General features: G+C 47.3%; 1 protein-coding gene across 4 annotated transcripts in view; it reads left to right on the top strand.

The window, feature by feature from the left end:
* ZBTB7C (zinc finger and BTB domain containing 7C) overlaps nt 1-14,836 on the top strand; it is a 281,395-nt gene that overhangs the window by 123,669 nt on the left and 142,890 nt on the right. The window contains exon 1 of one of the 4 annotated variants that reach the window (XM_056543762.1): nt 10,784-10,917. The exons of the other annotated variants lie outside the window; for them this stretch is intronic. The gene's annotated coding sequence lies outside the window, so the exon portion shown is untranslated. Of the gene's footprint in view, nt 1-10,783; nt 10,918-14,836 lie in introns of those variants that run through there. 4 annotated transcript variants of the gene reach the window in all.

The following is a 14,836-nucleotide window of genomic DNA, read 5'->3' as shown; positions in this document are numbered from 1 at the left end:
CATCCCTGAACCAGGAGTAGACCCCTCTCTTGACGTTTTGACAGAGATGATCCGGGAAGAGGAAGTCAGGATGGCGATTGATGGGCTTGCCCTCAAGAAGTCACCCGGTCCGGATGGCTTAACATCTGAGTTCTACAAAACCTTTAAGGACACTTTGGTTCCCCTCTTGACTGCGGTTTTTAATGAGTGTCTATCCTCGGGCACTCTGCCAAAGACAATGAGGAGGTCAGCGCTGATCATCTTGTCAAAGGGTAAAGACCCGTCCCACATTGAGAATTGGCGTCCCATAGCTCTTCTCAATGCGGACAGAAAGATTCTGGCAAAAGTGCTGTTTAACCGGCTGGTGGAGTTTGCACCCCGGCTCCTTTCGGGGGCTCAGCATTGCTCTGTTCCGGGCCGCAGTACATTTAGTGCTGTGCTCGGTGTCCGGGAGGCTGTGGAGCAGGGTAGGGCTGGCCACTGGAAGGGGTACTTGCTGTCCTTGGATCAGGCAAAAGCGTTTGATCGGGTTAACCATGAGTACCTCTGGTCTGTTCTTCTGAGATATGGCCTGCCGGGGGGGTTTGTTGATTGGCTTAAGACCTTGTATGCAGGGGCAGAGAGTTTCCCGCTTGTGAATGGTTGGATTGGTCGCTCCTTTGAGGTTGGGTCTGGTGTCCGTCAGGGTTGTCCTTTAAGCCCTTTGCTGTACGTGTTTGCAATTGATCCTTTCCTTAGGAGGATTGATTGTGGACCGTTGGCGGGGGTGAGAATGGACCTGGCGGTGCCGGATTCGGCTCTGAGGGCGGTAGCATATGCTGATGATGTCACTGTGTTTGTCTCCTCACAAGAGGAGGTCAGATGGGTGATGTCAGAGGTGGACCGCTACTCGGAGGCATCCGGGTCCAAGATCAACCAGGATAAGTGTGAGAGTCTCTGGCTGGGAGGGGGAGATCCTAGTTTTGATCTCCCGGACGCCCTTCCAGAGCCCCAGGAATCTGCAAAAGTTCTCGGCATTGAATTTGGCCAAGGGGATTACCCCAAACAAAACTGGGACAGCAGGCTTAAGATCGCCGCTCAGAAGGTGGATCAGTGGAAGGGTTGGTCTTTGACCCTCCGGGAAAGGGTTAACCTGATCAAAACATTCCTGCTCCCTTTGTTGATATATCTTGGCAGTGTATGTATGTTGCCAGAACCTCTCTGGACCCGGGTCTACAGTGTGTTCTTCCAGATGTTATGGGGGAACAGACTGAACCTAGTGAAGAGGGAGGTTACTTACCGTACAAGGAGACTAGGGGGGTTGTGTATGGTCAACCCTGTGGTGTTCCTAGTGAATACCTTTCTTAAGACCAATATAGCAAACCTCTGGTCAGAGAGGGCTCCTCCGTGGGTATCCTCCTGTAGGGGATGGTTTCGGCCTTTCTTCCAGGAATGGGAGACAGGAGGGCAAGTGAAGGATCTTCGCACACCACACGGGCATCTCCCGGCTTACGCTACCCCGGTTCTGAAGGTTATTCGTCGGTGGGGTCTGGGGATGGGGGAGATTAGGACTCTGTCGAGGAAATTCCTTGACAAGAGGGTCCTGTCTTCTCATTTCCAGAGGCCATTGGCGCTCAAGGACTGCCCAAGTCGGGATCTGGAGGTGGGTTTAGAGCTTTTGAATTCTATCAGGATCCCCTTGAAGTTTTGGGACTTGACTTGGCGCTGCTTCCATGGGAAACTGTGTGTGAGGGACAATCTGAAGTGCAGGAGCTCTGATGACCGGGGATGTCCCCGCGAAGAGTGTGGAGGCATGCTGGAAAGCATGGAGCATTTTCTGCTTCATTGTCCCTTTAACACAGAGGTTTACACCAGGGTGGGCGCTTCCATTGGTTGGCCTCGGCTGGCCAGTCTCTCCTATGCGGAATGGGCCTATGGGGCATTCAGAAACCTTGGAGGCTGGGACCAGTGCACTTTATTCCTAGTCAGCTCAGTGGTCAGGTACTACACGTGGAACGCACGGTGTTTAGTGTCGACGCAGCGTAAAATCCTCCCTGTGGATGTGGTGGTTAGGAACATTCTCAGTGACCTGGTGAAGGTGCGTTCTCTGGAGTACGAGAGGCTGGGTGCTGGCAGGGCCTCTCGTCTATGGAGGGGCTCTGCCTTTAAAGTGCCTTAGCCTGTTGTCTCCCCCTGGTGGTGGGCTGATGCTGGCACATTAGTCTTTTTGTTTTGAGCAGTTGGTTTATGGTAATATAGGGCTTGCAGGCGCTGAACTTGAGCTTTAGGGGTTTGTTGTTTGGCTTATATTGTTATATGTATTTGTTATTGTATTTATTGTTGTAGTCTATTTGTATACTTATGTATTGTATATATTGTTAGTCTGTGTATATTTTATGTAATGTATATATTGTATATATTGTGTGATGCCACCTGGGGTTTGGGTTTAGTTTAGGTTGGGTGGTGGGTTAAAAAGGGGGCAGGGGGTTTGTATGGGACTTTTATATATACAGAAAATCCTGGACTGGTTCATGGACGTCTGGTAACATGTTCTGGGGGCATGGGATGCGGGACCAGCTCAGGGCCCAAAAAATAAAAAAATAAAAAAATAAAAAATGTGGTGTTATTTTGTTTGTGTTGGTTTTTATTATTTTGTATATATTATTATTGTTGTTGTTGTTATTCTTTTTGGTATATTACTGGTATTGGGTTTTTGGTATTGCAACTGGGCCAGGAAATTCACATTTAGTATTAGTGTATATTAGTGTATATAGTTTATTAGTATGGTATGGGTATAATGGGTATTATAGGAATATGTCTTTTGTAAATATTGTATATATTTGTTTGTGTGCAGGAATGAGTGTGGGGTGGACCGGTGTTGTATTTTATGCTATGGTGATGGTTTTATGATCGTTATATTGATTATGTTCTGTCGGATATGATATGTTTATGTTTTGTAATTTTTTTATTGTTATGTTTGAAATTTTAATAAAAGATCTACAGGATATAACTCAGGATCAGTACAGGATAAGTAATGTATATATTATGCTGCACAAATGGTGAATGGTGTTAAGAGGTCAATATTTGCCAATTTAGAAGTGCAGAATACACAGGTCCCCGGGCTTCTTCTTTGTGCAGATGCTCTTAATTTTCCACTTTCGAGAATACAACCTTCTTTTTGGAACAGTTATCGGAAAAAATACCCTGTGTGATTTTGTCAAATTGCAAGCCAGGCTAAAATATTGTTTACGGGGGAAAGGATTTGAAGCGTCATTACAATGTCCTATACATTATTATGTTATGTCATATTGAGAACCTTTTCGTTCATGCCATTTTCGTACAGTATTGAAATCAAAATATATTAGGGAAGCTTTGTTTCCCTTTCTGTTTTTAATTTATTTTTATTTTTTTGCAGCGTCATCTTTGTATGTTCGCTCCATAAATACTTCACGTGCTTCTTACACTATCCACTCTCTGCTCATGTGCTGGCAGGATTCTCATACTTCCTCTCTTTTTTTTTTAACCTGTCTCCTGCTGGATTCTATCCTCATATCACAACACAGGTCAAAATCAGCACACTTTCCTAAAATACTCTGTGCTGCTGGGAATCCTGATCCTTCCCATTCTCTTTCAGTCCGATATCTTCTTATCTCAGTGTTTTCCAACACGGGTGCCACCAGCTGTTGCAAAACTACAACTTTCAGCATGCCCGGACAGCCTTTGGCTGTCCGGGCATGTTGGGAGTTGTAGTTTTGCAACTGCTGGAGGCACCCTGGTTGGGAAACACTGCTTTATATGATGACACTGCAGCCCTGTCTATAATAACCTACCCATAAGACCATCTCTTTGAGAAGACCATCCCTTTACCCATGCAGCCCTGTCCATACAAAATATCCTCCCATGAGAACACAGGATCAGTTCTCTCTGGATATACTCTGTGCTGAGGGCGCCAGGTCCTATCTACTGTCTCCCACTTGTATCCTTTTTTGACTATATACTTTCAAAAGCTGCTGGTCAAACACTTGGTTTAGTCAACAGCTGCTGTTCTACACCCCCCCCCCCCCCACATACACATGCACACTCTGCCCATCCAGTTGTGCATATACTATCATGTGCGGAGAGTTGGTACTCCCCCATACGTATTAGTCAGACAATCCAGCTGACTTTTTTCTCTCTCACTTCTATGGCTACATCTGTCTCCATTAAAGGAGAAGTCTCATACCACAGGATAGGGGATAAGTTTTAAATTGCGGGGGGTGGTGAGGTGGGGTCCGACTGCTGGGGCTCCCCGCAATCTCCTGTAAGGGGCCCCAGCTCTCCCCCAGAACGGCGCATCACGACCCCTGTCCGTCATGCCCCCTCCATATATCTTTATGGAGGAGCCAAAGATTGCCGGACAGCTTTCCCATAGAGATATATAGAGGGGCTCCGGCATGGCGGCTCCTGCTTTGGGAGAGCTGGGGCCCACACAGGCAGGGCTAGTGCAAGGATTTTTGCAATCCTAGGTGAAAGCTAATTGTCTCCGCCTTAACACTTACTACTGGGGTGACACACTGTAATAAACCTCCTCCACATGCAATCATCTTACTACTGGGGTCAAACACTACAACAAACCCCCTTCTTTTGTAATCTTCTTATAACTGGGGTGACACACTGTAACAAACGCTCTGGAGCATCAGGGGGAGTGGTGCTGGCTGTGAGTGTGTGGTTCGGATGTCGGCTAAGTTGCAGCGGGCAGAGCAGCGCCACCTCCCCTCAAGAGGGCGGTCTAGGCAGCTGCCTATTTTGCCTAAAGGCATAGCCGGCCCTGCATAGAAGAGATTGCGAAGGCCCCAGTGACCTCCATGGTCTAAAACTTATCCCCTATCCTAGGAGATAAGTTTTTCTGCATTTCCAGGTATAACACTTCTCATTTAAGAACATTATAGTTCCATTTCCATACCATCCAAAATTTGATTCTGCATTGGCAGGATTATCCAAAATTTTAAAAACATTGCTGAAAAACAGTGCCACCCCTGTCCTCAGGTTGTGTGAGGTATTACAACTTGACTCCATTTACTTCAATCGAACTGAGCTGCTGTACCACATACATAATGAAGACAGGACGCTGTTTTGCTAATTTTGCATAACATCTTTAAGACCAGCTCTTACTCACAAAATATTGCAGAATCGCACATTTAGGTCATATTTGTCTACCTCTCTTACAGTAAAAGGGGTTTTCAACATAGCTTCTTTCTCTGAAAAACAGCACCACCCCTTCCTCAGGTTATTTGTGGTATTGCAGCTCAGTTCCATTGAAGTGAACAGAGCCGAGTTGTAATACCACACACAACCTGAGGACAGGGGTGTCGCTGTTTCTGGAAGCAATTTGCTCTGTTTTCTATTGCTGGATAACCCTTTACATGGGGTATACAAGATTGGAAAAGACATAACTTCTTTATTCCAAAAACAGCATCACCCCCGTCTTCAGGTTGTGTGTGGTATTACATCTCGGCTCTGTTCACTTCAATGGAACTGAGCTGCAATACCACATAAATATTGAAGACAAAGTGTGAAGCTGTTTTGCAAATTCTGGATAACTAAGACAAGGATCAACTTCTACTTACTAAAATTTAACAGAATCTCACCTTTTGGGTCATATTTGTACACCCCTCTTTAGGGTTAAAGGGCTTGTCCAGGATTAGAAAGGCAGAGCTGATTTCTTCAAAAAACAGCACCACATCTATACTCAGGTTGTGTGTGGTATTGCAGCTCAGTTCCATTGAAGTGAATGGAGCCAAGTTGTAATACCACACACAACCTGAGGACAGTGGTGGCACTGTTTTTGGAAGAAATTAGCTGTGCTTTCTATTGCTGGATAACCCCCTTAGGGTAGGGTCACACACAGCGTATCAGCAGCATATTTGACGCTGCAGATAGCTGCGGATTTCCCACCGGCAGTCATGAGCTGTGACTGCCGGCAGCACATCTGCAGCGTCAAATGCGCTGGGATTATCCAGCTTTAGAAAATACAGGTAATTTCTGCAACTGAGCTGCAATACCGCACACAACCTGAGGATAGATGTGGTGCTGTTTTTTGAAGAAATCAGCTTTGCCTTTCTTATCCTGGACAACCCCTTTAACCCTAAAGAGAGGTGCACAAATATGACCCAAAATGTGCAATTGACTGCAGAGCGAGCCCCTAGGTAGCTGTGTATCAGCTCGTGACTGCTGGTGGGAGCTCCGCTGCTACGAGCGGACACACAAAACTACAGGGAGCAGGGAGCTCGCTTCTGTGACTGCCGGCAGCAAATCTGCAGCGTCAAGTACGTTGCGGATGCGCTGTGTGTGACCCTACCCTTAAAGGGGTTATACAGGATTAGAAAAACTATCTTTCTTCCAAAAACAGCACCACCCCTGTGTTGTGTGCGGTATTGCAGCTCAATTCCATTGAAGTAAATGGAGCCAAGCTATAATACCCCATACAACCTGAGGATAGGAGTGGTGTTGTTTTTGGAAGAAAGCAACTGTGTTTTTCTAATCCTGGACAATTCTGCAAACAGCACGCTGCCCTTGGATACTTTGTGTCAGATGATTTATTTACGGGTCTGTGTCCACATTCCAGTGATTTTTAGGTGATTACTTTTCACTGCATTTTGCCTTTGAATTAAGTGACCAGTTGTGGTACTAAAGAGCTCCCCCTGCTGGCAGAAACAAAAAAAAAGGGGTTTAATCACGAAATGACTTCACAAAATTCTCTGCATCACAATAATCTCCCATTTCTGGACTTCTCGGTACTCGAGAGCTCGTAACATTCCTGATTTAAGCTGTGTGACTCCCACCTCTGGAGGGTTGCCTGGCAACTCTGGCCGCAGCCCTGTAATATGCCGTAGGTGTTACACCATAGTTTTGCTGGTTTATAGGTACTATATTTTTAGATTTATTTCTGCATCAAACCAAACAGAGGAACACTATATACAACAGATAACAGCGGCGACCGAGATAGTGACTGCCACAAAGGGAGATGGTGCTATTCTGGGGGCTGTGAGGAAGTATTTGTCTACCCTTGCAGATATTTAGTATTTTTGCTAAATAGTTTTTTTGCTTCCTTTTTTTTTTATTTAATGTATTTATTTTTTATTTAATTGCTGCATTTTTTTTTAAGAAATAGAATGAAATGAATGAAAAATAATATACCCGTTAAAAAAGAAAGAAAAAAAAGTAAAAGTAACCACCATTTTTCCATAACCCCTTTTGGACAGGGTTTGCATAAACCACACTGTTTCAAGGTGTGTTAGGCTATGCTCACATGGTGGAATGTCCGCACGGAAAATTTTCCTTGCGGTCATTCCACCGATAGCGGAGAGCCGGCAGAACATGTGAGCGCTAGGACCATTTAGAAATGCGCCTTCTCATAAACGGCAATGCATTTCCGTGTGGACTTGTATAGACATGTAAATTCTTTCTGCAGATGCCGGGATCTAAATTTTCGTGCCAGAAACATTTGGTGGGAAATTCTCCCATGTGAACAGTGCAAAAGAATCCCATTGAAATCAATGGGATTCTGTTGCTACGGAATGTCCGTGCAGAATTCTGCAAAAGAATTCAGCAGGAAATTCCATCATGTGGACATAGCCTTATGGGCCAACATGACACAGGAATTACCAGCTCACTATGCAATACTATTAGGCCCCTTTCACGCTATGGAATATCTGCCCGGAGAAATTCCAGATGGACATTCCCTGTGCAGCACATAATGAATCATCACTATGGCCGCACAGATCTGCACTGTCCTGATTGACGGCAATGCAGCCTGCGCAGAATTCAGGAGGATTTCTACAATGCTGTAATGTTGTCCGTCAAGCTGTGTGAAACTGACTTTTGGCGGATTTGCGGAAATTACGCTGTGTGAACATACCCTTATAATGCTTTGTGGGAGGGGGTTAAGAGGCTGACTCTTCTGGACATCAAATAGGGGGTCCCCTGCTGATTTCCCTCTTCAGAACAGAAAGTCTAAATGGCCGCTATGTAAGACTGCATTTCCCCTGCAGAGGCTAGCAATTGAGAGAGTTGCATTAAAAACTGTCTTCCCCTCTGGTTCATAGAGATAGGTCTTGAGCTGGGCACCTCATAGGCCAGTGTTTCCCAACCAGGGTGCCTACAGCTGCCGTTGGCTGTACGGGAATGCTGGAGTTGTAGTTTTACAAAAGCTTGATACACCCTGGTTGGGAAACACTATTATGAGCATATAGGGCATATGGATTGATATTGTCCTGGGCAATCGTGGTGTCTATGGGTGAGGTATGGAATGCACAGTTCGTGATGCCAGGGCAACGTTAACTTTCATATTCCAAGCTTGAGATAGCACTCCTGGGCCAGGCATGGGGACAATGATGACCACGATGCTAGGTTACGGAAAACTATCTTTACTGAGCCTTAACAGTACAGATTTATGCAGAGGGAAGTGCAGAGCGAGCCCGTGAAGCCTGTTGCCTTGTTGGGACTTGTAGTTGATGAAACTGCAGACCTGAGATTAATGACAGTACATGCTGAATTAGAGATTATTTTTCCACCGGAGAGTTGTGTTTACCGCCAGGTTTAACACCTGAGGGATGAGTTTTCCTGAGATTTGCGTGGCTACAGATTTTAGGTGTTTTCTCCTTAGGCCCCTTCAGACTTCTCCACACTGTTCCTCAGCTCTCCTCCGGTCCTCACACAAACTCACTCCTCTTCACTCCAACACTACCCACACTACTAGACAGCTCCTGCCCCTATATAAGGGCTAAAATTTGGGGGCTCCCAATGGGGCATCAGGGTCACCTGGGTCACTCTGCAATACTTCCTTAAAGAGACAGTAACATAATTAATCATAACATAGCAGAAAACACATTACATTACATTACACTAGAACAAGAACACTGACACCATAGGCTCCTGAGGCAATATTTAGCCAACAGGAAAATATCCTGTACTGGGACACCACACAATCTCCAACAATTGAACGAATATGAGGAAACATACTCTAAACCAGGTATCAGCGGTAGTGTGATCTCATCATCTGGCATATTTACTATACCAGCCAAAGACAAACAGGAGTGATGGTCGGGGCTGATGTGTATAACCTCCTATCTCTACAAAGACTGATAGAAATATAATCGAGTTCCCTCCAGACTTGTATGTACAGTGTGGTGACAGAGTGTCATGGAATAGACCAGTCATTTTACGCAGAAACACCCTGCAGGGAGAGTACAGCACAAAAGCTGACTTGTGGATTGGGCATAAGAAGGCTAAGCGGCTGCCAGGCACCTCTGATCCTTGCATCCCTATTAAAATCAAAACTTTTTGCATGTTGTACATCTTGGCAAAACATTAACCTTTTTTTTAATATACTTCATAAGAAAGTTTGAGCTCCTTTTTCTAGAAAGCATGGCTTATAAAAAAAAGACCAATAGGGGTCCCCATACCATCCAGATCATAATCCTGTCTGTCTGCATCATCATTTTCGCCCCAGCTGAAGCACGGGCTGGAACAAAGTCCCAGAAGTGAGGGCAGGACTAGCACTCCTCTGTGCTCACTCCTGTTCTATCAGACTGCAGTATGAAAACAGAGAAAAGGGGGTTACAGAGAAGCCTGCAGTGATTAGATGAAGAGACCCAGCACAGCACAGCAGACTCAGGGAGAAACTGAATGCATGGTGAGTGAGGGCGGGCTTAGCACTTGCCTCAGACACACCCCTTCCTTAGCAGTGGATGTCAAAATAAGTGAGCAGAGTGAATGAACAGAGAAATTTGTGAGCCAAATATAGACGTTAGACCCATAAAAAGATGTGAAGAATCTGCATTACCTAGTGAGGAACATATATTAGCATAATTGTTTTATCTAATATAACAGGTACACTTTAATGGCCAGGGACATTAGTGGTATAACTAAAGTCTTGTAGTCCTGTAAGAGTAGCTTTTTGATCCAGGGCCCCATATACTACTGCAGTATAATGCCCATTTTATATCATCATAAGCAGTCCATGTAATATGACCGCGCACATCCCACATCAAGGTTTTTTTGTTGATTTTGTTGTTTTCGCAATATGGTAAGAGTTGGCACCTCTGATGACCAAGAGATGATAAGCTTATGATGAGAATGGGGAGCCGCATCTGTCTTTTCCATACTTGCAAACAGTTTCTGATTTTGAGTGTTTTGGGGGGGGCAATCTCTGTATGTTGAAGTTGTTCCCAGGGCAGGGCTTGACACGTACCTATCATTTCAGGTGACTTTTCAGAATAAGCTGCCATATGTGTGCACATGAGAAGCAGCACTATTTCTGATCATTGCATAATTTTGATATGGTATCTTAAGCAGATTTCTGCTCTGCAGGCTTCACCTATAATTAGCAGTTCTCCCAAAGCTGGTAGGTGGAGCTCCCCCCTCCATAGACTTGTATTGCTAGTCTTGCAGACACAGGACAAAGCTCTGAGCTGATTTTCAGAGTGGAATACAGCCTCACATGAGAGGAGGGGAGAAGGGAGAGATATGTGCTATTGATCTATGCAAAATGTGTTCAAATATCTCTTCTGTGGAGAGTTAAATGTTGCGTCTTATACTTTTACCATCATAAATGTCAATAGATAAAGCGTTCTAACAGCAAGTTTTTAATTTTCCACAACACATCTAAAAAAATAAAAAATAACTTTGCATATAGGTTAAGATTTATCAAGACCTGTCCAGAGGAAAAGTTGCTAAGTTGCCCATAGCAACCAATCAGATCACTTCTTTCATTTTAAAAATGAAAGAAATGATCTGATTGGTTGCTATGGGCAACTCAGCAACTTTTCCTCTGGACAGGCTTTGATAAATCTCCCCCATGGTTCTTAAAATGTTTATGTATATACATGGTAACAGACCAGTAAATCTATATGTGTCTCCTTGGTAACAGACGACATGTAGACCCTGTGTAGTCTGATCCTGCAGTCATATCTCCATCTGGTAAGTAATTTATCAGAAAGTATGGGTGAGATGGGTGGCAGTATCGCTCCAGGATCAGACTACACAGGGTTTGCTTGTAGTCTGTTACCATGGAGATCGATTGGTTTACTTTATGGCTGTAGACAGAAAATGATAGGATTGTTTCTTAGATAGCAGAACTGCATTTCACCTATTGCCGTTGCCTTTTCAGGGTCCTAACAAGAATAGCTGTGAGAGTGGACATAGCATGCAGTCTGTTGGATTGCCTACAACTTAATGTCCGGTCCTGATGAAGTTCCTCTCTGGTCTCTGCTGCAGGGAGGGGCTCACAACGGCTTTGTTTAAGTTTGATAAATGTGAAGGAGCTGTAGATTAGGACAATGGTGTCATGCTGTACAAATCACAACCACTCTGCCCTGTTGTTGATATTTAGCTGGTCACCATGGTGGAGCACACCCATCTACCTGATATCTAATCTTCTCAGTAATATGCTTCTCCAGTAAAACAGAAATATGGCTGGGAGTCTATGTGTTAACATAAAGGAACGAATCGTAAAACAGCTGCAGAGAGCATTATAAAACTGCTGCATTATAAAACAGGTGCAGAGAGTGGGATGCTGGGACACTCAAATTAATAATAGTTTAAATGGGCACTGTCATTAAACATGCTTTTTAATATTTTATTTCTTATGCCAAATAAATAACTTATGTTAGTTTTTTGGTTGTAAACTTCTGGCCACCAGGGGTCTCCCTTCTTGGCCAGAACACATTCGTCTGGTCAAAATCTCAGATTTTGGTCTCCTGCCATTACAAGCAGGAGACCAAAATCTGAGATTTTGACCAGACGAATGTGTTCTGGCCAAGAAGGGAGACCCCTGGTGGCCAGAAGTTTACAACCAAAAAACTGACAGCTGCAAAGACAGCTGTTACGCCTAGCGCTCCGGGTCCCCGCTCCTCCCCGGAGCGCTCACGGCGTCTTTCTCCCTGCAGCGCCCCGGTCAGTCCCGCTGACCGGGAGCGCTGCACTGTCTTGGCCGTTGGGGATGCGATTCGCACAGCGGGACGCGCCCGCTCGCGAGTCGCATCCCAGGTCACTTACCCGTCCCGGTCCCCTGCTGTCATGTGCTGGCGCGCGCGGCTCCGCTCTCTAGGGCGCGCGCGCGCCAGCTCTCTGAGACTTAAAGGGCCAGTGCACCAATGATTGGTGCCTGGCCCAATTAGCTTAATTGGCTTCCACCTGCTCCCTGCCTTTATCTGACCTCCTCCCATGCACTCCCTTGCCGGATCTTGTTGCCTTGTGCCAGTGAAAGCGTTTAGTGTGTCCAAAGCCTGTGTACCTGAACTTCTGCTACCCATCCTGACTACGAACCTTGCCGCCTGCCCCCGACCTTCTGCTACGTCTGACCTTGCCTCTGCCTAGTCCTTCTGTCCCACGCCTTCTCAGCAGTCAGCGAGGTAGAGCCGTTGCTAGTGGATACGACCTGGTTGCTACTGCCGCAGCAAGACCATCCCGCTTTGCGGCGGGCTCTGGTGAATACCAGTAGCCTCTTAGAACCAGTCCACTAGCACGGTCCACGCCAATCCCTCGCTGACACAGAGGATCCACTACCTGGAAGCCGAATCGTGACAGTAGATCCGGCCATGGATCCCGCTGAGGTGCCGCTGCCAAGTCTCGCTGATCTTCCCACGGTGGTCGCTCAGCAATCGCAGCAGATTGCCCAACAAGGACAGCAGCTGTCGCAGTTGACCGCCATGTTACAGCAACTTCTGCCTCTGCTACAGCAGCAACCATCTCCTCCGCCAGCTCCTGCACCTCCTCCGCAGCGAGTGGCCGCTCCTAACCTCCGCTTGTCCCTGCCGGACAAATTTGATGGGGACTCTAGACTCTGCCGTGGATTTTTGTCTCAGTGTTCCCTGCATATGGAGATGTTGTCGGACTTGTTTCCTTCAGAACGGTCTAAGGTGGCGTTCGTAGTAAGCCTTCTTTCAGGAAAGGCCTTGTCTTGGGCCACACCGCTCTGGGACCGCAATGATCCTGCCACAGCCACAGTCCAGGCCTTCTTCGCTGAACTCCGGAGTGTCTTCGAGGAGGCCATGCAAGTGGATAAGTCTCGCCTGACCCAGGAAGAGAGGAATCGCCGTAGGGAAGAAAATCTCTGTCTTTACTGTGCCAGTACCGAGCATTTCTTGGTGGATTGCCCTATCCGTCCTCCACGCCTGGGAAACGCACGCACGCACCCAGCTCACGTGGGTGTGGCGTCTCTTGGTTCCAAGTCTGCTCCTCCACGTCTCACGGTACCCGTGCGGATTTCTTCTTCAGCCAACTCCTCCCTCTCAGCCGTGGCCTGCTTGGACTCCGGTGCCTCTGGAAATTTTATTTTGGAGTCGTTTGTTAATAAATTCAGCATCCCGGTGACCCGTCTCGTCAAGCCGCTCTACATTTCCGCCGTCAACGGAGCCAGATTGGACTGCACCGTGCGTTACCGCACAGAGCCCCTCCTCATGTCTATTGGACCCCACCTTGAGAGGATTGAGTTCTTCATTCTCCCCAACTGTACCTCTGAGGTCCTCCTCGGTCTGCCTTGGCTCCGGCTTCATTCCCCCACCATTGATTGGACCACCGGGGAGATCAGGAACTGGGACTCTGCCTGCCACAGGAAGTGCCTCTCCCCCCCTCCCAGTCCCGTCAGGCAAGCCTCTGTGCCTCCCCATGGCCCCCGTCCTGGTGTCACACTGCCCCGTGCCAGGCCTCGCCCTCTGCCCTCCCTCCCCATTCCCACTCCTGCTGTACTGCCTGCCGTTGAGGAAACCCTCCATTCTTTCCCGGTGTCCTCATCCCAGGGGAGGCAGTTACCGGACAAAGAGAAGGGGAGACCTAAGGGGGGGGGGTACTGTTACGCCTAGCGCTCCGGGTCCCCGCTCCTCCCCGGAGCGCTCACGGCGTCTTTCTCCCTGCAGCGCCCCGGTCAGTCCCGCTGACCGGGAGCGCTGCACTGTCTTGGCCGTTGGGGATGCGATTCGCACAGCGGGACGCGCCCGCTCGCGAGTCGCATCCCAGGTCACTTACCCGTCCCGGTCCCCTGCTGTCATGTGCTGGCGCGCGCGGCTCCGCTCTCTAGGGCGCGCGCGCCAGCTCTCTGAGACTTAAAGGGCCAGTGCACCAATGATTGGTGCCTGGCCCAATTAGCTTAATTGGCTTCCACCTGCTCCCTGCCTTTATCTGACCTCCTCCCATGCACTCCCTTGCCGGATCTTGTTGCCTTGTGCCAGTGAAAGCGTTTAGTGTGTCCAAAGCCTGTGTACCTGAACTTCTGCTACCCATCCTGACTACGAACCTTGCCGCCTGCCCCCGACCTTCTGCTACGTCTGACCTTGCCTCTGCCTAGTCCTTCTGTCCCACGCCTTCTCAGCAGTCAGCGAGGTAGAGCCGTTGCTAGTGGATACGACCTGGTTGCTACTGCCGCAGCAAGACCATCCCGCTTTGCGGCGGGCTCTGGTGAATACCAGTAGCCTCTTAGAACCGGTCCACTAGCACGGTCCACGCCAATCCCTCGCTGACACAGAGGATCCACTACCTGGAAGCCGAATCGTGACAACAGCTGCATTGAGATAAGCAGAGACTGAAAGCTGCACAGACTAAAAGCTGAACAGAACCTCACTGAAAGAAGCACAGACTGAAATCTGCTGCACAGAGCTTGAGGTCTTCTATTCATCACAGCACTGCAACAATGTGATTCATGCCTGCGTCGAAACACACACTTTCTTCTGCTGGGAGATTTCATTATGTGAGCAAGAAGAAAGGTAAGATACACAGCTTTTTAAAGCTCTGAAATTTTTTCTAAGGGTGGGAGGAGTGTTAGGAGTAGATAAGGAACATATCCTGAGTTGGTTTATAAAAGTTTATTCAGTGACAGGTACTCTTTAAAAAAGCTAGGGACCCA

Source organism: Hyla sarda, chromosome 1 (assembly GCF_029499605.1).
Source record: "Hyla sarda isolate aHylSar1 chromosome 1, aHylSar1.hap1, whole genome shotgun sequence".
In the NCBI taxonomy this organism is placed as follows: Eukaryota; Metazoa; Chordata; class Amphibia; order Anura; family Hylidae; genus Hyla; species Hyla sarda.
This window is presented reverse-complemented; position numbering and strand designations above follow the sequence as displayed.